We start from the raw sequence: 24,471 nt of genomic DNA on the forward strand, positions 1-24,471 counted from the left end.
GAGTGGGGCCAGAAGGAAGAGGACCAAGGACTGCAGCCACCCCCAGTCAAAACCAGTTCGGTTTTGTCGGGGTTCAGTTTGAGGTGGTTGCAGTTCATCCAATCTTGGATGAAAAGCATGACCCTCTGGAAATTCTGGGCAGAAGTGGGGGAGTGGGAGAGGTTGAAGATAAGTTGGAGGTCGTCGGCATAATTGAACACCGAGACCTCCATCTGCTGTAAAGAAAAAATGAGGGGTGAGATGTATAAATTAAATAACAGGGGAGACAAGGAGGAACCCTGGGGGACGCCGCAGGTCACTCTCCGAGGGGGGGCAGCAAAGTCCGCCAGATGGACGGCCTGCTCCCTGTCCGTTAAAAAGGACCGGAGCCAGGCATGGGCCGTACCCCCAATGCCTGCCGCCTCGACACGGGTCAACAGAATGTCATGGTCCACCGTGTCGAACGCGGCGGACAGGTCTAACAGGACCAGGGCCTGGGGGAAGCAGATGTCAATGCCCTCCCTCAATTTGTCCATCACCGAAACTACCACCTTCTCGGTTGAGTGCAGCGGGCGAAAGCCCGCCTGACGAGAGGAAAGGCGGCCAGTGGACTCCACAAAGGAGCTCAGAGTCCCGGTAACATGAGCCTCTGAGACCTTCGCCAGGTAAGGGAGAAGGGAAATGGGATGGTAGTTAGCCGGCAGGGATGGATCGGCACCCGCCTTTTTCAGGATCGGAATAATAACTGCTGATTTGTGGGCGTTTGGGACAATACCAGTTTTGAGGGAATGATTGATTAATGTGAGTGGAGGGGAGTAGCAGTTAGAAAAGATCTCTTTCAGGGCAAATGCCGGGCCGATGTCCTGAGGTGAACCCGATTTTACCCGGGCCAGTAAGGGGAGGAGGGTTTCTCGTGTCAGGGGAGGAAGCTGGGTGAGGAGTGGAGCAGAAGGGAGCGGGTGAACAGTGATCGATGTCGAACACAGGCCCCTGCAGCGGATGCATTAATCCACTGAGCCACCAGACCCAACATACACACACATTTCTGTCTGTCTGTCTGTGTGTGTTTCTATCTCTGTCTGCCTGTGTGTCTCTGTCTATGTGTCTCTGTGTGTCCCTGTGTGTCCCTGTCTGTGTGTTTCAGTCTCTCTCTCTCTGTCGGTGTGTCTCTGTCTCTGTGTGCATCTCTGTATCTGTGTGTCTAGGTCTGTGTGTGCGTCTCTATCTCTGTGTCTCGGTCTGTGTGTGCATCTCTGTCTCCATGTGTGCATCTCTGTGTGTGCGTCTCTGTCTCTATGTGTGCGTCTCTGTCTCTTTGTGTGTCTCTGTCTGTGTGTGTGTCTCTGTCTCTGTGTGTGCGTCTCTGCGTGTGTGTCTTTGTCTGTGTGTGTGTGTCTCTGACTCTGTATGTGTCTCTGCGTGTGTCTCTGTCTGTGTGTGTCTCTGTCTGTGTGTTTGTCTCTGTGTGTATGCATGTTCTCTGTCTCTGTGTGCATGTCTCTGTCTCTGTGTGTGCATCTCTTTCTCTGTGTGTGGATCTCTGTGTGTGCGTCTGTCTCTGTGTGTGCGTCTCTGTCTGTGCATCTGTGTGTGCGTCTCTGTGTGTGTGCCTGTCTGTGTGTGTGCGTCCATGTGTGTTTGTCTCTATGTGTGTATCTGTATTTGTGTCCCCCTGTGTGTCTGTCTCTGTGTGTTTCTGTCTCTGTGTCTCTGTCTCTGTGTGTCTCTGTCTCTATGTGTGTCTCTGTGCGTCTGTCTCTGTGTGTCTCTGTATCTCTGTCTGTGTGTTTCTGTGTGTGTCTGTCTCTGTCTGTGTGTGTGTCTCTCTGTGCGTCTCTGTCTCTGTGTGTGTATGTCTCTCTGTGTTTGTGTCTCTGTCTGTGTGTGTGTCTCTGCATGTGTGTGTCTCTCTGTCTCTGTCTGTGTGTCTGTCTCTGTGTGCTTGTGTCTCAGTGTCTGTGTGTGTCTATGTGATGTCTCTGTGTGTCTTTCTCTGTGGGTGGAGTAAAGACTGCGGGAGAAGAGGACGTAGCAAAGGACGTCATTGGCAACACAAAACAGGAAGCTTCCCAAAATACCCTTTAAAAGTCAGTTGTGAAAACGCTTACAGCTGACTTTTAACCCCTTGGGCGCGGGCACGATTCTGCGCCTGTGCGGCGCTTTTAATGAGTGGGCGGGTTCATGATGGCCCCCAGCCGTCATCAGCACACGCCCACCGTGGTGCATGACAGCCGGGGGCCGTCATCAGCATGGAAGGGGTTAAAGGGCCTTTTAGTAAGCTTTCCACTGTGATATCTGTGAGGTTGCAGAGGCCAACAGTAAACACAGAAGATGGCTGCAGGAACATTTGTATTTAATACATATTCACTACTTATGCTGCATTCACTACGTATGCTGCTGCGGTCATCTTCTGTGTTTACTGTCGGCCTTACTGGCATTGTAAACATGGTAAGGTCCGCGGGCCGCCTGTGAAGGCCTGCTGGGCCGCAGGTGGCCCGCGGGCCGTACCATGAGTACCACTGTTCTAGAGGCAGTGCAAATGGCATTACGGCCAGTATAACCTAGTGTAATTTCGCATAACTCTTATTAAATGAAATTCCCCAAAATATACTATTAAGCCTGGCCACATAATACTGCACCATTTACTGTAAATTGGCTTATTTACCATCCCAGTGCCCTGCCGGAACATCACTTTTTATGAGGTTCCAGCGGTGCACTGGCTTACCCATATCTACGAGGCCATATAAAGCCACCCCGCCTGAATTTTCATGGCCTCGTAGATATGATGGGAGGCAAAGCAGCGCAAGTCGCTGCATTGCCTCACAATGCGATGGGGAGGCGGTCCATGGATGCTACGGTGGGTGTTCCCAGGTATTTTCCAGAGAGCCCGCAGTCTGCATCCGGTGGTGAAGCTTGCTGCGGGAAAGGAGGAAGCGCTTCTCTGCCGTTCTTCATTGCGCTTTACCCTCTACAGCATCGACTCAGCTTCAATATTCCTTCGATACTCATAACATTCTCGGATTGCTGAGTGGGCGGGCATGGAGGCAAGACATCATTGCCCTCCTTGTTCCCAGTTCTTGAATTTCCTTGAAGCAGGGAAGAGTAGGAGGACTTGTGAAGACTCGTATGAGCTTGAGCTTGCTGCGAGACGCTGGAGGTCCGACGTCAGAGGCTTGTAATTTGGAAGCCAATTACGGTGGCAGGATTGTGGTGAGAAGGGTTTGCGGTGAGGATTGCAGTAGCAGGATTGAGAAAGGAGCGTGTTTGCGGTGCACGCAGAGGCAGCGGCAGTGATCAGGATTACTCAGGCTCAATTACAGTCTAACAACAGTGGCAGACTGTGGTTCAATGAATGAGCATGCAGCAGCAGTGGCAGATGTGCCGGCATTAAATGAGGTAGAGGTGAAGGTGAAGGTGAAATTGTTGACTGAGTTTTTGTGGAAATTGGCAGAGAGTAAGGGGAAGAACTGGATTTTTATAACCCTTGACCCGTGTGGTCCCACTGGTCGCCTGTCAGTCAGCCATTTTCCGTCTGCGCAGGCCCCAGTCATTGAGCTGACAGTTGTGCTGTGCCCTGCCACCCCTCCCCCCCAATATTCAAGCCATTGGAATGGACTGTTATGATAGGTTCTTTTGCCCCTCTTTAAGCGCTAAGAGTAAGCGACAGACGACGGTGGGCAGAAGTTAAGTGCGGGATTAATACAGCAATAAGCATATTTAAGAGCATCTAGAGCTCCAACTACAATATCTAAGGACTAAGGCGCCATAATGCGCTCTGGTAAAAAGAGAGCAGCACAAGGACAGGGAAAAAAGCACCAAAGTAAGAGAATGAGACATGACTTCATCAAGTTGGATTCTTCTGCTGACTCAGTGGTAATTCTGGATGTAACAAAGGAAAAGATTTCTCTGCAGCACGCTATGCCTGTAAAAAAAGCAAAAACATCTGCAAATAAAAGAAAAGAAGGGTACAAGATAACTGACTTCTTAATAACAACTGAAAGAGCAAATATAAAAAAAGCAGGCATGAGCAACATCAGTCTCTCATCAGAGATAGAAGCAATACATCAAGGAGAGGCTGGTCCGCCCTTGAAACTGGACTGTGAAACAGCAGAAGAGCTACTACAAGAACGTGATGATGTTCTTATGAGGGGTGGACAAGACCGAGAAAGTCAAGTGGTCTTGGAAAATGGGATAGGTCAGAAAAACTCAGTTAAAACAAAGATTACAAATGCTTTTATAACTGAAGTAGAAGTTCATAATCAGATTACATGTGACTCTCTTTTTTCGTTAAATTTAAGTTGGTGGGAAGAACAGGAACAGATACTTGAACAGATAACTGTGACAGCCCCATCAAGGGAATTATTCTGTCCCCTAGAATTGGGAGGAGTTCCGGAGCAATTATTAGTTGTATTAGTAAGCTATACAACTCCTGTATCACTCATAGGTACACAAAGTCTTGGCCAGCAAAGTACATCGTCGGTATCCTCGAATGAAGTAGTTGGAACAGTTGAGAGCAAAATAACGACGACGTCAGATCAAAGAGATGTAGGGAACAGAGTTCCATCAAGTACATGGGGTGTTTTATTATCGACTTTGGATTCAACCTCATCAGCAATTTCCCATCAAGCGGATAAACATGACCTACAAGTGGATCTTTTCAATATTATGGCTACATACATTGTAGGATTAAGATTTGCAATTTTAATAATAAACCTCACCGAAATCTGAACTTTTCGCAGAAGCCAAAAGGCGTGTGATGGTTGTGGCTGTTCCACTCCAAGGCTGACCTGGTCTGTATGTTTCGCGTGAAATCTGATGCCATTTGTTGTCTGGAGGTGCATATTGCAGCATCTCTATGTGATTGTCACCATATTTGTGCCTGTGATCTTACAGTCTCTCAACGATCTCATTATGAGAGCTCAGCTGTCACTGTGTATCGCAAGGAGATAACCAGGAAAGTTTCTCATCAATCCTGATGGATATTTTGAGAGAAATAACATCACAGGCAGTAAGGTCGGAAATAAGTCAAAACTTTGATGAATCCAAAAAGAGTTTCAACCTCCCAGTTGAGACTCTACAATTAAAAGAGAGCGTTTCATCAACTAATCAAATCTCGACCTTGGAAATTCCAAAGCCAATATAAAATCAGATAGCCCTCTTGACAAACTCAATAAACAAGACAAAAAGAATTGTGCTTCATTAAATCAGTTCTGTTGTGTAAACAATCCTCAAGATATAGAGATATTAGACAGTGTTTTGGATAGTCAAGTAAAATGACCAGTTTGCAGGAAAATAGAGGAAGTGGAAAAGCTGGAGATAGTAGAATCAAAGCAGGGGATCGCAAAAAAGGAAAAAAGAGAGCAAGAAAAATGCAGAAAAAAGGGAAATCAATGCAACAAATGAAAATATGGCAATTATTCTCTCAACACAAACATTAAAAGCCTTCTAGTGAGGAAAACGTACATAAGGAAGATCTAGATCCAGCAAGTAAGCAGCCTGAAAGTCCAGAGATAGTTTTCGAAAACACAATAGTCCCAATTGACTCGAATATAGATATAGTTCTACCGAGCGGGTCTACAGTTCAGCATGAGCCAGTTCCTAATAAATAAAGACCAAAAGCACCCATGACAGCGAATTCCCCATGCCATAATTTGGTAGGTGCCAATAATCCCAAGACTGAACTGCAAACGGATTCAGCAATTAATGAAATAATATTTGAGCTGCAGAAACAGAATTGTTTAGATAAACAACAAGGGGATGGAACATGGCCAAAGATAAACCAAAATATAAATTGGGTCTTTGTGGATCGCACATCGGAAAATGACAGTCAGCTATCTCAGAAGACTGATTTAAATGTTTATAACAAATGTAAATTATTCAAATCAGTTACTGTTTTTGCTCAATTACATCTCAAAAGGGAACCTTGGAGGCGTGGCCAAGATGGCGACGGAGTAAGACGCACTTTCGTGTCCCTCCGGCGCCCCACCTAGCATAGCATTGTCCAGCATTCCCAGTGGCGTGCTGAGCGCCTGTCGGTGACCAGCGGAGGTCCCCCGTACCGGTGGAGTGCGGTCCAGCTCCGTAGCAACTAGCGGAGGCGGCCTGCAGGCGGCGTGGGTTGCGGCGGCGGACTGCGGCCCTGCAAGCCTCGGGCTTGCGTGAGGGGAGGAGCTGGACTTCCTGTTCAGCGGCTGCGAGACCGGACCGAGACGCGGAGCCGCGACGGCCTCGGAGAGCCTTACCCCCGACCCATCGCACGCTGTTCGCTGCTCCCGCGCCTGGAGAGGAGGGGCCGCCCTGGTGTCCCGTAGAAGTCAGCGGACAAGTGCCGGGAGCGGGGCCGTCGGAGATCGGCCGAAGCAGGGGCTGCGGGGCTGCCCCCCGCCGCTGCCACTGCCAGATCCTGTCACGCGGGAGCCGCCCGGCCGGGTGTGCTCGCGGGCCGAGACTCTGCCGTGGGCCCCTGCAGCAGTCGTGGGCTAGGGTTTACCGGAGGTCTTGTGGACATTTGCGGAGCATTGGCGGCCTGAGGCCTAGCGGTCCCCGGCCTGGCCTACCTATTGGAGTGGAGCGAACCCAGAGGTGAGGAGCCCCGGCTGCCCACTCCCTTGCTGTTCTGCCCGGTCGGCCGTCTGGCCATCCGGAGGAGGGGCTGTGTGGAGGGCCGAAGGAGTGCTTTCTCTGCCGGCGGGGAGCTTGTGACACCGGGCCCTGGGAGCTGGACGGGCTCGGGCCCCCAGCTCACCACGAGGAGTGGGAGGTCGTGGAGGTGGCGCTGCAACAGCGGGATCCTCAGGCACTTGGACTACCGACCGCCCCCCCCCTGCAGCTTTGAGGAACTCTCCCGAGTGGCAGTGGTCGCGCACCGTGACCAGAGGGGGGGAATCGGGGGGCGCGCCCAACAGGCATTCAGGGCTCGCTACCGGCGCCACCCTTCCCCCACTGCGTCCCTGAAGTCTCCGGGTGGAGGAGAAGGTGCTGCGGTGACGCGGTCCCTTGGCTGGTTTGGGACTGCGGTGCCGACCCTTCGCGGGGGGTTCCCTCCCTGTGCGCTGCCAGTTGAGCTGTGCGCCTCGCCTACTGAACGGACCGTGTGGCGTACCTGGCTACGACGAGGCTGGTAGTAGGCCTAAACCGCGGAGGGTTCCCTGCCCTGGAGCAGCTCACGGCGGCGGAGGCGGAACGACCCCCAAAGGTGGTTTGCTAGACGTGAGCGCCTGATATACGGACTGTGACCCACTCTTAGTGGCCTCTGAGTGTGAAGGTCCGGCAGCAGCCTTGCGCTACCGACATCGTGACTGCAGTGCCTTGTACATACCGAGGGTGGGTCTGCTCCATCCTCCAAGGATTCTACGATGTCCTCCGCCCTACGCAAGGGGAAGCCAGGGAAGGATGGCGCGGCGAAGAATTCTCAGCACCCGCCGTCGCCCGGACCTAGCGTGTCGCCCAAGACTTCAGATGATGAGGCCCCTGCGACCAAGGCCTTTATGATGGAACTTTTTGCCTCCGTGCCCAACTGGCGTCAGATCTCCGAGAGGTGCGGAGGGACGTGGATGGCATAGGCGAAAGAGTGGCCACTCTGGAGGACCATGACCTGAATGTTGCGAACGATGTCCATCAGCTGCAGCAGGACGTTCTTAGGCTCACCGAGCAGAACCTGGATCTTCAGGCCCATGCGGAGGATCTGGAAAATCGTTCCCGCCGGAACAACATCCGTATTCGGGCTGTGCCCTGGGATGGAGAAGCGGGCGATCTTCGGGGTTATTTCCAGGCCCTCTTCTTGCAAGTGTTGGACGACGCAGATGTCCAGGAAGTCAGAATGGATAGGGTGCACAGGGTCGGTCTTCCTAGGCGGGGGGGAGGGCCCCCCCCGGACATCCTCATCTGTGTACACAATTTTCAGCTCAAGGAGAGGATCCTACGGAAGGCGCGCACTATCCCTTCCTTGCAATTTAGGGAACAGCGCCCGCAGCTGTACCAGGATTTGGCGGCGTCGACCCTTCAGAAGCGGCGGGAGTTCCGCCTGGTGACAGCCTTCCTTCGGGAGCGCGACATCTCCTATTCGTGGGGACATCCCTTCCGCATCATCTTCCGGTGGGAGAACACGCTTGTGCAGATTCGGTCTCTCCAGGCGGCCAAAGATTTGTTGGGGCTGGAGGAGGAGCCCCCCTCGCAGGAGCCTGGTGGATCACCGAGGCGGCGACGCAGGCATTCTTCCTCGTGGCAGAGAGTGGGCCGGGCCGCGGAGCGTGGGCGGCCTGACCGAGTGGCTAGCCTACAGGAGAGAGGGAGTGCGGTGGCTTCCGTGGCCTCCGCGACTCTGGCGCCTTCACAACAAAGCTCCGGAGCTGCTTGAACCTTTGGGCCGCAAAATGGTTGTTGCCGGAGGGGCACGTCCTGCCAGGTAACGTGGGTTTAGTGTACTTTTGGAGAAGACACCCCGTACCGTGGCCTGTGGGGTCCTCTCAGGACACCACATCCCGCAGCCCAGGAGGACCACTACATCTTCTCCTCGATGGGATTGCTAAGTACATTTTTTCTGTTTCCTTTTTTGGGATGGGGTTGGGTGATGGGGGGGAGAGTTGGGGGGAGGGAGGGACGGGGGGTTGGGGAGTTGGGGCGGGTTGATCGGTGGGGTGGTGATGACAGGAAGGCGTGGATAGCTTGGTGTTCTGTTGATAGTGTTTGGGCTGTGTCAGGATTCACCGAGTAGCCACTGTAGCTTCCTCGAGACTGTTGGTCAGCTCCCTGTCCTGGCCCCGTTTGGCACGATCTAATGTGTGGTTTCCTTGTTCCTCTGGCAGACTGAGAGATTCCAGAGGTAATCCGAGTCATTGAACGAAAGTACTGTAAAGACTGTATATATTTCCCCTCCCTAAGATGGCCGCTCAATGTTCCATTTACTGTATTCGATAGATGCGCCCTCTAGTGGACGTCTGGAAGGCGCGCGCTCCTAACTGCGCACTTCAACGAAGATTCCGTTCGAGAAGCTTGTTCCAGTTGTTGCTCCGCGTCAACAATTCATGACGGGAGGAAAACAACAAATATCAAGGGCGTTCTAAGTATCATAGTATTAGGGTTTGCAGAGCCTTTCCCGAGAGTATCCTTGTCGTGCGCTCTCACTGCTCAGAGAGGCACCTTGGTCTGACGAAGTTCCCAGTTGCGGTCTCAGGGCTGCGACAACTGTCATCCCAATATCCTATGGTTCCTCAGGAGAAGGCGAGTGTCGAGGAGGACTAGAACAGACACGACGAAGTTGAGTATTCAGCTGAAGAGAAACTTAAACTCTACAAGTAAGGCGTTACATCTTCTCGTCAAGTCAGCAAATATCCAAACTGTATTGCTTCCACTCGCATTTCCCCGCAGGACATTCCCCTCTTGCGCACCTCCTTGCCTTTCCTCCCCCTTGTACCTTCCTTTATCCTTTTTGCGTGCTTCAGAGATTCAGTGAACTTTGTTGGCGCTTCTGAACCGAGGATATCTTGCACAGAACCCCAAAGACAAAGTCTGACAAAGAACTTCACAGGTACAATTCAGGTTGATAGAGAGAGTGAGTGCAAGTGTAGAAATAATCTGGGTAGAAACACTAATGTTCGTATATGTCTTCACTGCAGGAAGTTCAGTCAGATAACATTCCTAAATATAGAAGAGAGGCAAATACCTGGGCAGAAACTGGTAGGACAAGTTTCCTTTATCATTTACGAATTGTCAGCACAGTGTAAGAAGGTTTGTGGTATATTCTCTCTATTTTCCCCTTCTTTGTACTAGGCACCTACAGAAATGGCAGCGTGAGGAATAGCAGTCACTGGAAGTAGGGTGCCAGTCGAAGTACAGGTATTCTCTTCTCTGTCCACTTCCCCTTTCCCCACTGCTGGTGGACTTGCTCTTGAAGCGAGGGTACCGGTGGAGGGGTGATCGGGACATTCGTCAGTACTGCCTCTGCGAAGCGTTGGAGCACCTGGATATCGTGACAGTCTGCCGTTAGCTTTAGGGCCTGGGGGTCTGGAACTGAGGTACTGACTGGTTCGGGGTGGCGGGGGGTAGTGGGGCCTGCAGAGCGGATGTCTTTCCTTTAACTATATGTCACTTAATATAGCTACGTGGAATGTGAAGGGCTTGAATTCGCCACAAAAACGCCAAAAAATATGGAAATACTTGATTGACCATCAGCTTGACGTGGTGGGTCTGCAGGAAACCCACTTGGCGCGTAAGGATGAGCTCCGCCTTAGACATAGGCATTTCCCGCTTATCTATAGGTCCTCGGCTTCCACCAAACATAGAGGGGTGGCCCTTCTGTTCCGAGCGGCCCTTCATTTTCAACCTCTAGGGATGGAGAGTGACAGGGAGGGCCGATGGCTGATGGTGAAGGGGCTGCTGTATGAGAGACATTGCACGGTTGTGGTGGCGTATGCTCCTAACTCGGGGCAGAATAGTTTTCTCCAAGAGCTGCTGCGAAAACTTGAGAACTTTGATGAGGGTCATTTGATACTTCTTGGTGATTTTAACATGGTGTGGGACAAAACCCTGGATAGTTCTGGCACCCTTAGAGCCGACGCCGGCACGTTCTCCTCAGCCACGCAGCATAAAATAAGTGAAATGGGATTGCTTGATCGTTGGCGCGCTTTGCACCCCCACACCCGGGACTACACTTTCTTTTCGGCTGTTCATCGCTCTTATTTCAGACTAGACCATGTTTTTATAAGTCAAGCCCTTCGGGGCGATGTTCGTGACTCCAGCATCTTTCCACTCTCTGTCTCAGACCACAGTCTGCTGGTCCTTGGGTTGCGCTGGTCGGCGAAAGGCGATGGATCGCGCAAATGGTATTTCCCTGCTGCCTTAATCCGAGATGACGCTTCTTGCAAAGCGTTGCGGACGGCAATTCGAGATTTCTGGGCACTGAATCCGGTCTCGGACACCTCCATCTTCACGACCTGGGATGCCTGTAAGGCTTCCCTGAGAGGCACGTGCCTCGCTCTCAACGCCAACCTCAACAAGTTGCGGAGAGCGGAACGTGAGAAGCTGGAGGCAGAACTGGGCGACTTAGAGGCAGCGCATAAGATGAACCCTTCCCGGCTCACCCTTCGCCCTCTTACTGCGGTGCGGGGGAAATTGAGGGCCCACTATAACAATCGGGCAAAATTTACGCTACTGCGGGTGCGCCACGCTTTGTACACGCAGGGTAACAAGGTGGGGAATCATTTGACCCGTCAGCTCCGAGATAAATGGGAACGAGAATACATTGGAAGCATGCGGGACGGAGCGGGGGACCCCCTTCACCGTGATGAGGACAAGGCTGCCCTGTTTGGCCGCTTTTATGCTGATCTCTATAGCAGCGATGCTCACGATCCCGATATGCAACGACGATATCTGGCTGACTTGGCACTACCTCAAGTCTCTACTGATCGGAACGAACGCTTAACGGCCCCCTTCTCCCGGGAGGAAATACTGGACGCCATCAAGGCCCTGAAGCCTCACAAGGCGCCGGGGCCTGATGGATATACCGCCCTTTTCTATCAGACTTTCGCCACTGAGATCTGTGACTACTTAACGGATCTCTTCACTGCGATGGGGGAGACGGGCTGCAGCTCTGGCTCCATGGCTGAGGCGGTGATCTCGGTCATTCCTAAAACCGGGAAGGATCCCGCTCATTGCTCTGCCTACCGGCCGATTGCCCTTTTGAACATCGACGCGAAATTGTACTCGGCTATTATCGCACGACGCCTCCAGGAGCTGATGCCGGTCCTCATCCACCCAGACCAGTCGGGCTTTATTACGGGACGCCAGACTCACGATAACTTACGCCGGGTGATCCATCTGATCGAGAAGGCCGATAGATTCCGCATACCTGCGGTACTAGTGGGTTTGGACGCGGAGAAGGCCTTCGATCGGGTGGATTGGGGGTTTTTGTTTAGCACTCTGGCGGCCTTCGGGTTCTCGGACAAATTCATCGCGATGATCCGGGCGAACTACAGTGCTCCCCGCTCCAGAGTTACCGTTAATGGCCATCTGTCGCCCTTCTTCTCCCACTCTCGTGGAACTAGACAGGGATGTCCTCTCTCCCCTCTGCTCTTTGCGCTTAGCATCGAACCGCTGGCGATGGTGGTACGGCAACACAAGGGGATTCAGGGCCTTCCCTTTACGGGAGAGCAGCACAAAATCTCACTCTTTGCTGATGACGTTCTCCTGTCCATAGGAGATCCTGCTCGCTCGCATCCGCACGTCCAGAGGGTCCTATCCGAATTTGAGAAGGTAGCCGGCTTTAAGGTAAACTTTGGGAAGTCGTACATCCTGAACCTCACACTCTCGCCGGCTGGGGTGGAGCGGGTGCGGCCTTTGACCCCCTTGTCACGGGCGACTGGCTCCCTCTTGTATCTGGGGGTCCGCTTAACGCCCACCGTAGGGGGCTTGTTTGCAGCAAACTTCCCTCAGCTGATGGCGTCCATCCGGGCTGACTTAGCCCGCTGGAAACCCAAATACATCTCTTGGCTAGGTAGGATACATGCCATTAAGATGGTTCTCCTCCCCAAGTTCCTCTATCTTTTCCAGGCCCTTCCCATTCCGCTTGACTTAGATTTTTTTAGACGCCTCAAAACCCTGATGCTTCGCTTCATCTGGCAGGACGGACGTGCCCGCTTCTCCTTCTTTGCGTTGCGCCGTTTGCGGTCGGATGGAGGAGTGGGTCTTCCCGATATGCACCTGTACTATAAAGCGGCGCAACTGCGTGTTCTTGTGGAATGGTCCCATCAGCTTTCGGAGAAACACTGGCTGCTTATGGACAGGAGTGTCGCAGGTCGTTCCGTATGGGATCTAGCTTGGAAGCCCAAGAGTGATAGGCCTAGGAATGCCTATATCAGTACCCCCACCAGCACGGTGCTGAAGGTGTGGGACACGGTTTCGGGCGACGAACACTGGACGACGTTCCCGTCGCCCTTTACCCCCATTCATTTCAACCCGGCCTTCCCCCCGCGATGCAGGAGGGCCCCTTTCGTTTGTGGCGCGAGGGAGGCTGTCAAGCACTTACTCACCTTTTTCATGGCACCGTTCCGCTCACCTTCGCCAATTGCATGAGAGACTATGGGGTTCCCCCCTCGGAACAATTTCGCCATCTCCAGCTGCTCCACTGGGCTACCTCCCCAGGGACGGGGGATGCTGCTACGAGACCCCCTTCCACCTTTGAGGCCTTCCTCCTGCGTGCTACATCCATGAAGGGGGCCATCTCCTTTCTCTATAAATTGTTGCTTACCACGGCGGCAACACCCCGCCCCCGCTATATGGGACATTGGGAATATACGATCGGGAGAGACATCTCCGAGGCCGAATGGGCAGGCCTCTGGCGGAACGTCTCGGCGCACAATCGATCGGTAGCGCTGCGGGAAGCACACTTCAAAACAATGATGGACTGGTACTTATGCCCGTCCAAACTGCGACGCATCTTTCCATCCGCTTCCGACCGTTGTTGGAGAGGTTGCGGGCTCCTGGGGGATTTCCGCCATATCTGGTGGGACTGCCCGATCATCCGCCCTTACTGGGAGGAGATCTTGTCCCACATTAAGGACATCCTGGGCTATCCGATATCGACCTCACTAGAACATGTCCTGCTCGGGCTGCGGGACCCAGATCTTGAGCACCAAACGAGAGCCGATAAGCAAATTCTCTGGCTCTGCCTTGGGGCGGCTAAAATCACCCTTGCGGCAGCATGGAAGTCGCCGGCCGCTCCAGCGATCTCCCTCTGGCACGCGAGGCTGTGGAGACTTCTGAGTGTGGAGAGAGTGGCGGACATCTTTCTGGGGAATTTTAAGAACTTTATCTTTCGCTGGGGTCCTCTGGTCCGCTTCCTTTCACGAGGATTGCCCTCGGCAGTCTGCCCTTCCTCGGTGCGCGCGCTCCACCTATTTCAACTTTAACTGAGAGTGGTATGTCTGTATGTATGAATGGCTGTCATCACCACGGGGGGGAGGGTGGGGAGGTGTGGGAGGGGGGGTTTGTTGTGGGTTGTTCCTTTTAGGTGACATTCATGGCATGTTTTCACCAGGCTCTGCACTTGGGGCACAAGACGGCTAGCCTCGGCTCCGGCTGCCCTCCTTGATTGGATTTTGGACTTTGCCTATGGACTATCTGTGCTGTTCTGCCGTTGCAATCAGTTTCCTATAATCCGTTGCCCATGTGTAGGCTGTGCTTTAGAGGTGTTGCTCATTGTATTGTTTTCCTAAGTGTTTTGCTTACTAAAAATGAAAATAAAAATTTTACAAAAAAAAAAGGGAACCTTGACATCTTAAATAGAGCTACAAGCGTTACATTGATAAAGGAAATAAGGGATACAGCACACATTGAGTCTACCAACTTGTTATCAGTTAAATTTAAAGATCTCCCATTGCTTACTAACAGAGAGGCTACTGTAACAAGTTGGTCTTCACCAGAAATGGTAGATCAGATCATGACTCATCAACATAGGTTGAGTTACAACAAAATGAGGTATTATGTTACCATGGGCCTCTTATTCCTGAAAACAAAAAGGAGTATCTATCTTAAGGGGTGCTCTAGGCGCAGGAATCAAGTAAAAAGAATTTGAGAATTTAAAAATCATTAAATACTTAAGCGTGAGTACCCATGGAGTAATTATACAAGGTACCAATAATTCTAAATGGGGAGCAGATAACAAACTGATGGGTACATTCATTTACCTGGCATACATGCAATCCTGACAATACATTTAACAAATTAGAAAATTCTAAAGCCCTTTGCATCTGCTCCTGGAATACCCATGGATTAGAAAACCTACTAGAAAATAATGAAGTCATGGATTTCTTGTTAAAGTATGATATAATTTTGACACAAGAAACTTGGAGCCTCAGACCCCTACTGATCTTAGGCTATATGGATTGCCATATACCGGCAGTAAAAACAGCAAGATTTGGCCATCCAAAGGGGTCTTTGGCTACGTATCTCTCTACCAAACTGGACTGGTCCATGGAAGAACAACCAACGGGGACGAAATGGATCCTTGTAACAAAATTGGATAATGTAAAGTCTAACATGACTCCGACAATAATCATTTTAATCAATATTTATATCCATCCAAGAAAAGCCACTAAAGAGCTACATATGAAGACCCTAATTAAATTGATAAAAACAATGCAGATACAATATGCACAAGCACAGTTTATCGTTACAGGTGACGTCAACACAAATTTATGCAAAAATTCCAGGAACAATCATTAAATGGGTAAACTTTTCAGAAGTCAGCTAGAATCCCTAGGTTTAAAACAATTGAATGGAAATACCAAAGAGGACTTTCCGGCATCAATTACCTTTATAAGTGGGAATAAATGCTCAACGATTGACCACACATTTGTGAGTGAACATGTACGGTCTCAGTGGCACAAATTCCAGATTATTAATCGCGCAGAGAGTGATCATTTTCCACAATCAATACAATTGGAACAAAGTTTTGCCTGTCTGATGGCACCAAACGAGTTAATCACCTCACCCTTTTTATATAGCCTAAATAGATTAAGATGGAGAGGAAAAGGAATAGAGAAAGTAATGGCTGAAGTATATCTTCAATTAGGAACAAAAGAAGAAATCGGAAGGGAATTGGTATGGAAGAAAATCGAATATCAGTAAATAGGGAAAGAGTAGAGGCTTGGGTCTCCTTATCAGCTATCCTATTGGAAAAATTCCCAATTAAAAGAAAGCAAGAGCGACAAATCCTATACAGGAAGAATGTGTTGACAAACAGACATCAACCATGGTACAGTATGGATCTGGAAAGGCAAAAACATCAAATTCTGTGAGAAATTAAAAAAGTTGCAAAGCAGTTACTATATGGAGTAATACCAGACAAAAGTAAGCTAAAAAAAGTTAGGAGCTCATCATAAGAAGAGTTGTCGTGAAGCAAAACTAAAACATCATGAGCTTATTTGGAATAAACTGCTAGTGGCAAGTTAACAACCTAATGGGAAAGAATTTTGGCAAGTTATAAACATGAGGACACATGGAAAATCCAGACATCATATTGTAGGAATCAACGCAGATATGTGGGTGGCCCATGTGAAAGAAATGTATAAAGAACCGGAGTACAAACAAAATATAGAAAGTTGTGAAAATATAACCATAGAGAGAAGGGGCCTGTTAACAGTAGCCCCGATAATAACAGGAGCCCAAGAAAAAATTATCATGAGTAGACATCAACGCAAAAATATCCCTGAATTTACAGATAAAGAAAAATGAACACAGATCATAAAGAAATTAAACACAGAGGGTGCAGCATGCCCAAATGGCTTACCAAATGCTCCCTTTAAGGAAGAGCCTGCTTACTGGGCAGTTTATCTTACACAACTTTTTAGGGAACTGTTCCTCACAAATAAAATCCCAGAATCATGGAGGGGAAGTATTCTTCAACCAATCTTTAAAGGTGGAAATCAGTCACTGCCCAGCAACTACAGACTCATTGCTTTAACAGATGTTGAAGCTAAGCTATATGCTACCTGTCTATTGGAACATCTCATAAAATGGTCTGACGATACCAAATTGATACCTCGGTCGCAAGCCGGATTCAGGGTAGGGGCTGGCACACTGACCAATTTATCAGCCATAACGTTATTAATCGAAAAAGCCAAACATCGGAACAGGCGGATGTTTGCATGCTTTGTGGACTTAAAGTCCGCTTTCGATTGTGTGCCCCGAAATCACCTATGGAAAAAATTGGCAATGTGGGTATTCCAAACAATCTATTGAACGCCATTAAGGAACTGTATACTGACACCTGGACTCAGGTGAAAATAGGCGATGGTAGTTGAGTAACAAAGAAAATCAGCACCCACAACGGAATAAAACAGTGGTGCGTGTTAGCCCCAAGTCTTTTAAATCTGTATTTAGCGGATCTTGAAGAAGCACTTATTGGAGTAAACAGTCATCTACCAACATTAGCCAAAGAGGAAATTAGGTACTTACAGTATGCTAATGATATAGTGCTTTTCAGCCAAACCCCGTTAGAGCTACAGCGCAGTATGAGCACACTAGCGAATTATCTGGATCGTCATGGATTAGAACTAAATCTATCTAAAACAAAGGTAGTGTGGTTAGTGGATGCCAAATAAAAAAAAACACGTGTGGTTTTTGGATTGGAAAAAAGTCGAGGTTGTTGCCTCATACAATATTTGAGGTTTAAAATCGAGAGAAAATATGAGGGGTCGTGAAATCGCAATCTTAAATAATATCCAAACGAAGGTCTATAAAAATGTTTTCCTAATACATCAAGCAGCATCACCAGCTCAAGTCCGTTTTGACTTTGGCTTTACCAATCAAATACATGGGACCAAAAGAGCTTTGATTAAATTATCTGGAAGGCTTAGAGCAGCCACAACTGACTCTATTGAGAATTTGTGCTGGAAAGAAATAGAAGCTTAGAGAGAGAAGAAAATACAAGGTTCCTGGGGCTGTTACTTAGCACAAGTTATTGAGAATCTTTGTGTTCAAGAAATTGGGGGCCTCATTTATGAAAAGTGACGCATAGCTGCGTGAAAACAGCGATGCGTCACTTTCACTGCGCCCTCCTTGCGACACCAATAATGCGTAATATTTACAGTATGACGCATTATGGCGCAAGGAGTTACAGATACGTCAGTATTTCTGACGTTTCTGTATAGCGCAAAAGTGTAGCATTGCTGGAGTGTGTCACAAAAGTGACTCAACTCCAGCAATGTGTCCTTTCACATGGGGCAAGCCCTATGTGAAAGGGCCCGCATCAGTCTTAGGCCTGCTGTGAGGCAGGCATAAGAAATTGATGCATGTGTGTTCTAGACGTGGCGCAGTGAAATCTTATAGATTTCACTGCGTCACTTCCATGACCCTTTCTTGCGTCAAAATGCCCCCCTTGGCATACATTATACCTGGCGCAGTTATAATCAATCAATCAATCAGAGCATTTGTATAGCGCACTACTCACCAGGAGGGTCTGAAGGCGCTGGGGGGAGGGGGTCCGCTACTGCTCGAACAGCCAGGTCTTGAGCTGCTTCCTGAAGGCGAGGTGGTCCTGGGTGAGGCGGAGGTGGGTCGGAAGGGAGTTCCAAGTCTTGGCGGCCAGGTAGGAGAAGGACCTTCCTCCTGTGGTGGCTCTTCGGATGCGGGGAACGGCGGCGAGGGCGTGGCTGGTCGATCGAAGCTTGCGTTTGGGAGCGTAGAAGTTGAGACGGCTGTTGAGGTATCCTGGTCCTTGGTTGTGTAGGGCTTTGTGTGCGTGGGTGAGGAGCCGGAAGGTGATTCTCTTGTTGACCGGGAGCCAGTGCAGGTCTCTCAGGTGTCCGGAGATGTGGCTGCGGCGGGGGATGTCCAGGATGAGTCGTGCTGAGGTGTTCTGGATCCGCTGGAGTCTCTTCTGGAGTTTGGCGGTGGTTCCGGCGTAGAGGGAGTTGCCGTAGTCCAGACGACTGGTGACGAGGGCCTGGGTGACCGTCTTCCTGGTCTCGGTGGGGATCCAATGGAAGATCTTACGTAGCATGCGCAGGATGTTGAAGCATGACGAGGAGACGGCGTTGAATTGTCTGGTCATGGAGAGGGAGGAGTCCAGGATGAAGCCCAGGTTGCGTGCGTGGTCTGTGGGTTTGGGTGCGCTGCCCAGGGCGGGGGGCCACCAGGAGTCGTCCCAGGCGGAGGGTGAGGATCCCAGGATGAGGACTTCCGTCTTGTCTGAGTTCAGTTTCAGGCGGCTGTTCGACATCCATGTGGCAACGACGGGGGCGTGGCTTGGCAAGCCACGATGGCGGCTGTGTCCTGCTGAGGCTCCGCGATCGGGCTAGCATCTTGCCCACTTCCTAAGATCGCTGGGAGCCTCAGCCTACAAAAATTACTCCACTGAGGCTTACCTGCGGTGGGCATCCTCTGGTTAAGCTGCGGGGGCTGCGGACGAGCGTCAGACACCGTCCCGTCCCTCATCGAAGCCGGAGCCGAGCGCCGAATATCCAAGATGGCGGGCGCGGCTCCTTCTACCTGCGGTGGGCGCCACTGAGAACCTATCCCCGAGGCGGCGGCCCTTGACGGAAAGGACGGCTAGCGGCCCCGGAACCCCAGCGAGGAGCAGAGTAACCGACTCACGGGCTCTTGAACCAAGCCGGGCTGACTATTGCGGTGGCAGTCCGGCGCACAAGATGGTGGCCGCTATCCCGAAGATTCACTACATCGGCGCTCCTACGCGACCGGGAGCCTAACCCCAGCACTGATCAGCCCACCACCACGGACCAAGGGACGCCAGCGGGGGTACCGCCTACGTGACGCTGGGCCCTCCGGGCGGCCTCGATTCCACCTGGAGGCGGTGAGTGTCGACCCCTCCTCCCTCCCCCTCCTCCCGTGAACCTCGGCACCGGTGACCCGGCGGCCTCCTACCCCCTCTGGGGACCGCCGAGGGGTCGCGGACGGCGTCGGCCCTTGTTCGAAGGGGGGGGGAGCCAGAACGCTCCTACCACATTGCGTGGCCCGGTGGACCCGGGTGCCTGGCCCTAAGATGGCGCCCGCAGCGACCAGGGCGCCGTGATCGGCGTGGGCTCCACCCTACAGATACGGTGCTCCACTGACCCCGAGGCGATAGCACACCACACCGGGGTCGCTCATCAACCCGAGCCCCCCCCCCCCGGGCCCTGGTCGCCTGCTACTCGGCCCCCGGGGTCGCCTGAGGGGGCGGGGTCCGACCTCACTGACAAGCACCCTGTCTCCGGGGAAGCCTGGACTGTGGAAGCAGTGCCCTTCTGATGCGCATCTCCTAACGCCAGGGCTGTCACCCCCTTGCAGCCGCAAGTTACTCTTCGCGCCCCGAACTGGCAGGGGTCCCCTAGAAGGAAGACAGTGACTGCCCTGGGGCCAAGAAGGACTAGGAGCCCGACCTGCACCGAGCTGCTGCCTACCCGGATACACAGAGGAGAGGTGGCTTGCTGATTGCGAGGTGCACGGAGGCCCGGGCCCTCCCCATCTCTGACTGCACTCATGGGGAAAACGAGGACCACGCAGACGACGGCTGTCCCCGAGACGGCACTCGATAGGATGCCACAAACAAGAACATGGACGCAAGCCAACGCGTCGCAAACCGACCCCACACTGTCGGCAAAGTTGGATCAGGTGTTGGCGGCAATCGAATTGTCCCGCCTTTCAATGGAGGAGAGATTGGGCGTCCTGACAACGGACATCAGTTTAATCCGCGACGACCATCGCAAGTTGGCGGACAGAGTGAAAGACGGAGAACGGATTGTGACCGAGCTGCAGCCTGCGGTGAAAACACAGGAGGCGGAACTGAAGGAGGTCCTGCACCACGTGGCGGCCCTCGAGGAACGCACAGTGGACCTGGAAGGGCGCTCGAGACGCTGTAACATCCGCGTCCTGGGCTTGCCAGAAGGGATTGAGAACTCGGACCCTCTGACATAAATGGAGCTCTGGACCAAATCTTTCACACCGGAGGCGGAAAGGTCGGCATATTTTTCCATTGAAAAAGACCATAGGGTCCCGGCCCGGGCGCCCAAGCCGGGCCTCCCTCCGCGACCCATGTTGGCTAAATTCTTGCACTTCCGAGACCGCGATGCGGTGCTTTGTGCTGCCCGGACGGCGGGCCCCCTACAAGTGGAAGACCAGCACGTTATGGTGTTCCCGGACTATGCCCGAGAGATCCAACACCAGCGTTCCACCTACCTAGACGTCAAGAGGCGCCTCCGCGCAAATGATCTTCAATATTCCCTGCTGTTCCCGGCCGCCTGAAAGTACTGCACAAGGGGAAAGCCCTCTTTTTCAACACAGCGGAGGAAGCACAGGATTGGACTGAGTTTCACTGCCCAATAATCCCTAATCCTGGACCCCAGAGAGCACGCAACAACGACTTCAGACGCTCCAGACGACGAGGAGCGAGCCGTGCTCGATCAGGCCGCCCCAAAAGCCAAACATCATCCCCCACGGGCTCACCCGACCTCACGCAAATCATGCAGGAGCGACGAGAAGCCTTAAGAGCGGTGACCGGACTGCACACGTCACCCATAGCGTCGGATTTGGAAGGTCGACCGCACCTGTTCACCCCTGAGAAAGACCGGGACAGTGACGGAACAATGTCGGGGATTGGATCAATCTTCTCCCCCCTTGTTACGACGCACACCTTGGACGCTACCCTGGCCAACCAACCTGGTCCCTCTCCCACTCACGACACCCTACGAATGGCAGACTCACGCTCAGACATTAATGTCCTTACACTGAATGTGCGAGGCCTACACACGCCCAGCAAACGCTACTCTGTTTACTCATACATTAGGCGTATGTCAGCCAGTATTGCGTTTCTGCAAGAGACGCACATGAACACTACCGAACTCACTCGCTTGCAGGTCAAATGGCGAGGGACCTTCTGTGCCACTCACTATTCAGTGTTTGCGCACGGCGCGTTAATTTGGGTCAGGCCAGGTACTCCCTTCCGGGAGCTAGACGGGTGGTAGATAGAGAGGGCAGGTATGCGCTTCTAGAGGGAATACTTGATGGACAGGGTATACTCCTTGGTAGCATTTACGCCCCCAACACGGATCAGGATAATTTTTGGGACCACCTCACGGGCGTTTTGGCCCAGTTCACTACAGTTCCGTGGGTATTGGGAGGTGACTTTAATTGCACACTGGACCCCACCCTGGACCGCTCGCATCCTCCCCCCGCACACTCCCCGGCTCCCCGTCAGGCAGAACTCTTCAGGGCATGGACCACGCACTGGGCAATCACTGACGCATGGCGACACCTACACCCACTGGCTCGCATTTACTCCTTCCACTCGATTCCACATAACCTCAGGGTCCGCCTGGACCGTTTCCTCTGCTCTGCACCAATCCTCCCTAAGATCACATCCACAGATTACCTAGGTCGGATCCTCTCGGATCATGACGCTCACATCATTCGTCTAACCTGGCGCCCCCCGCACCCACCTGTCCCCACCTGGCGCCTCCCTAGGGACTGCCTTTCAGATCCAGTATTCAGAGACACACACGAAACCAGAATCCGCGACTACTTTACGCACAACACAAACACGGCATCGTCGGTACTGGTGGAATGGGACGCGTTTAAGGTGGTGGCACAGGGAGAATGCATCAAGCAGGTGGTGGGAGTCCGCCGCACCTTGGAACGGATGCTCCAAGCCTCAGAACAATCTCTGGCCGCACTCACTAAATGGCCTGACGACTCGGAGGAGCACGCCGTGCTCACGGCCAAGGCTAAGACGGAGTATCAGACTGCCTGCGCTGACCTCCGAAGATACAACTTTAGGGCTTACGCCTCTAGGGTACATAAGGACAGAGACAAAACTGGAGCGCTACTAGCCTGGATGGCGAGGCAGGATACCGAAATCAAGCCAATCACGGATATTGTTGATCCAGACGGTGTACTGGTGCGCTCGCAGGCCGAGATCCTCCTAGCGTTCCAGCGACACTATACACAAGTGTACGGGACCCTGGCCCAATACTCCCCATTCTCTGTGGATCGTTTTTTGGACCCACTGACGCTGCCCGCAATCTCGGATGTAGACAAGCGCGCCCTTGACGCCAGGATAAAACCCTCTCACATCACCCAGGCAATTCGTGCCATGTCCCGGAATAAAGCGCCGGGACTGGACGGCTTCCCGCTGGAGTACTACTCGACATTCTCTCCCCTAGTGGTCCCCCATTTGTCACGGGTGTTCGGGGCGTCTCTTCATCTGGGGAGGTTACCCCAGTCACTGCGGGAATCCGTGATTGTCACCTTTCCCAAACCCCACAGAGATCCACTCCACATGGGGTCGTATCGCCCCATCACGCTCCTGTCGGCCGACTGTAAAATCCTGGGGAAAATTCTGGCTGATCGTTATGCGCAGGTCATACGCCCGCTGGTCCACCCCGACTAATGCGGCTTTGTTCCGGGGAGGAACACCTCCCAGAACCTCCGCCGAATCTTCCACGTTCAAGACCAGATACGTGGCAGATTTCCCCGCGCCGCCTGCCTCATTATGGACCTGGAGAAGGCGTTTGACACCCTCACCTGGCCCTATCTCTTCTCAGTCTTGCAGCGCCTAAATATCGGCCCGACGCTCATAGCGTACACACGCCTCTTGTATACCGACTTGACCACGCGGGTACGTATCGGGAAACGTATATCACCAGCGTTCGCAGTTCGGCGAGGCACAAGACAAGGGTGCCCCCTGTCGCCTCTCTTATTCGCGCTAGCAGTCGAGCCGCTGGCGGTTCGGCTTCGTCAGGAAGGTGTGGAATGGGGCATCCCACTTGCGGACAGCACGCATTGCGTATCCATGTATGCGGATGATCTTCTCATATACGTCCGAGACATCGAAACGGACCTGACCCCTATAGGGACGACGCTGGCAGACTTCGCAGAGGCCTCGGGACTACAGGTGAACTGGGACAAGTCCACAGTTTACCCCTTACACCCGAGCCTGCCCCCCCGGGAAGTCGGGCTCGGAGCGCATAACCTCTCATGGTCCGCGGAAGCCCCCCGGTACCTCGGTGTCCGCTTGTACCATTCCCCAGCTGACCTTTTCGAGGGGAATCACCGCAAAGCACTTGCCAGTCTGCGCCCGACGGTCGCTTTCTGGAATAAACTCCCACTGGCCCCGATAGGAAGGATAGCTCTGGCCAAAATGGTAATGCTCCCCCGACTCCTTTACCACTTCACGAATTTGCCGGTAATACCACCCAGATCCTTCTTCCGCGACGTAGACTCCCTCCTAGGGACCCTTATCTGGGGCGAGGGCCGCCATAGGGTCGCCCTGAAAACCCTCCAACTTCCTACGACGCTGGGAGGACTCGGAGCTCCGTCCTTCGAGTCATATTTCCTCGCGGCACAACTCCAATGGCTGCCATACTGGACAGCGGACCGTTACCCTCAGGAGACTGTCACCTCGACCGGCAGAATCGCAACCCTGGAACTCACCCGTCTTCTTCTCCCGGGCACCAAGCCACGGCGCACGTACCCCCTCCAAGTGGCGATAGCGCGCCGGTGCATGATGCGGATCCACCGAATGTCCCCCAATAGACCTCCGTACTCCCCGCTGTTACCATTGATAGGCAGCCCCAGGCAAGACTCCTACTTCACGGCTCCGTTCTTCACCGAATGGTCGCACTGTGGCATCACGGATCTGGAATCGCTCTTTGAGGAAGGCCAGTTAAAATCACTTGACCGCCTAACCGCTGAATACGGGCTCCCCCCGGGCCAATTCCTCAGATATCGACAGCTGATTGATGGATACAGGCCCCATTTTAACCTCCGTACTGGCGAGCCAGACACTCATCCAGTAATACACGCTGTCCTGCGTATGGGGGTGGGACGCCACTTAGTCACCTGGCTGTATAAATCCATCCAGGAACTCTCACACGCACCTCTGACGACCTTGCGGGCTACATGGGAGGAGGATATAGGTCGCGCACTACATGACTCGGAGTGGACTAAAGCGCTCGAGGCCCCAAAACGCGTCTCTAGGAACGCCCGCTTCAAGAACATCCA

The sequence above is a fragment of the Lissotriton helveticus genome, chromosome 2_2, assembly GCF_964261635.1.
Source record: "Lissotriton helveticus chromosome 2_2, aLisHel1.1, whole genome shotgun sequence".
In the NCBI taxonomy this organism is placed as follows: domain Eukaryota; kingdom Metazoa; phylum Chordata; class Amphibia; order Caudata; family Salamandridae; genus Lissotriton; species Lissotriton helveticus.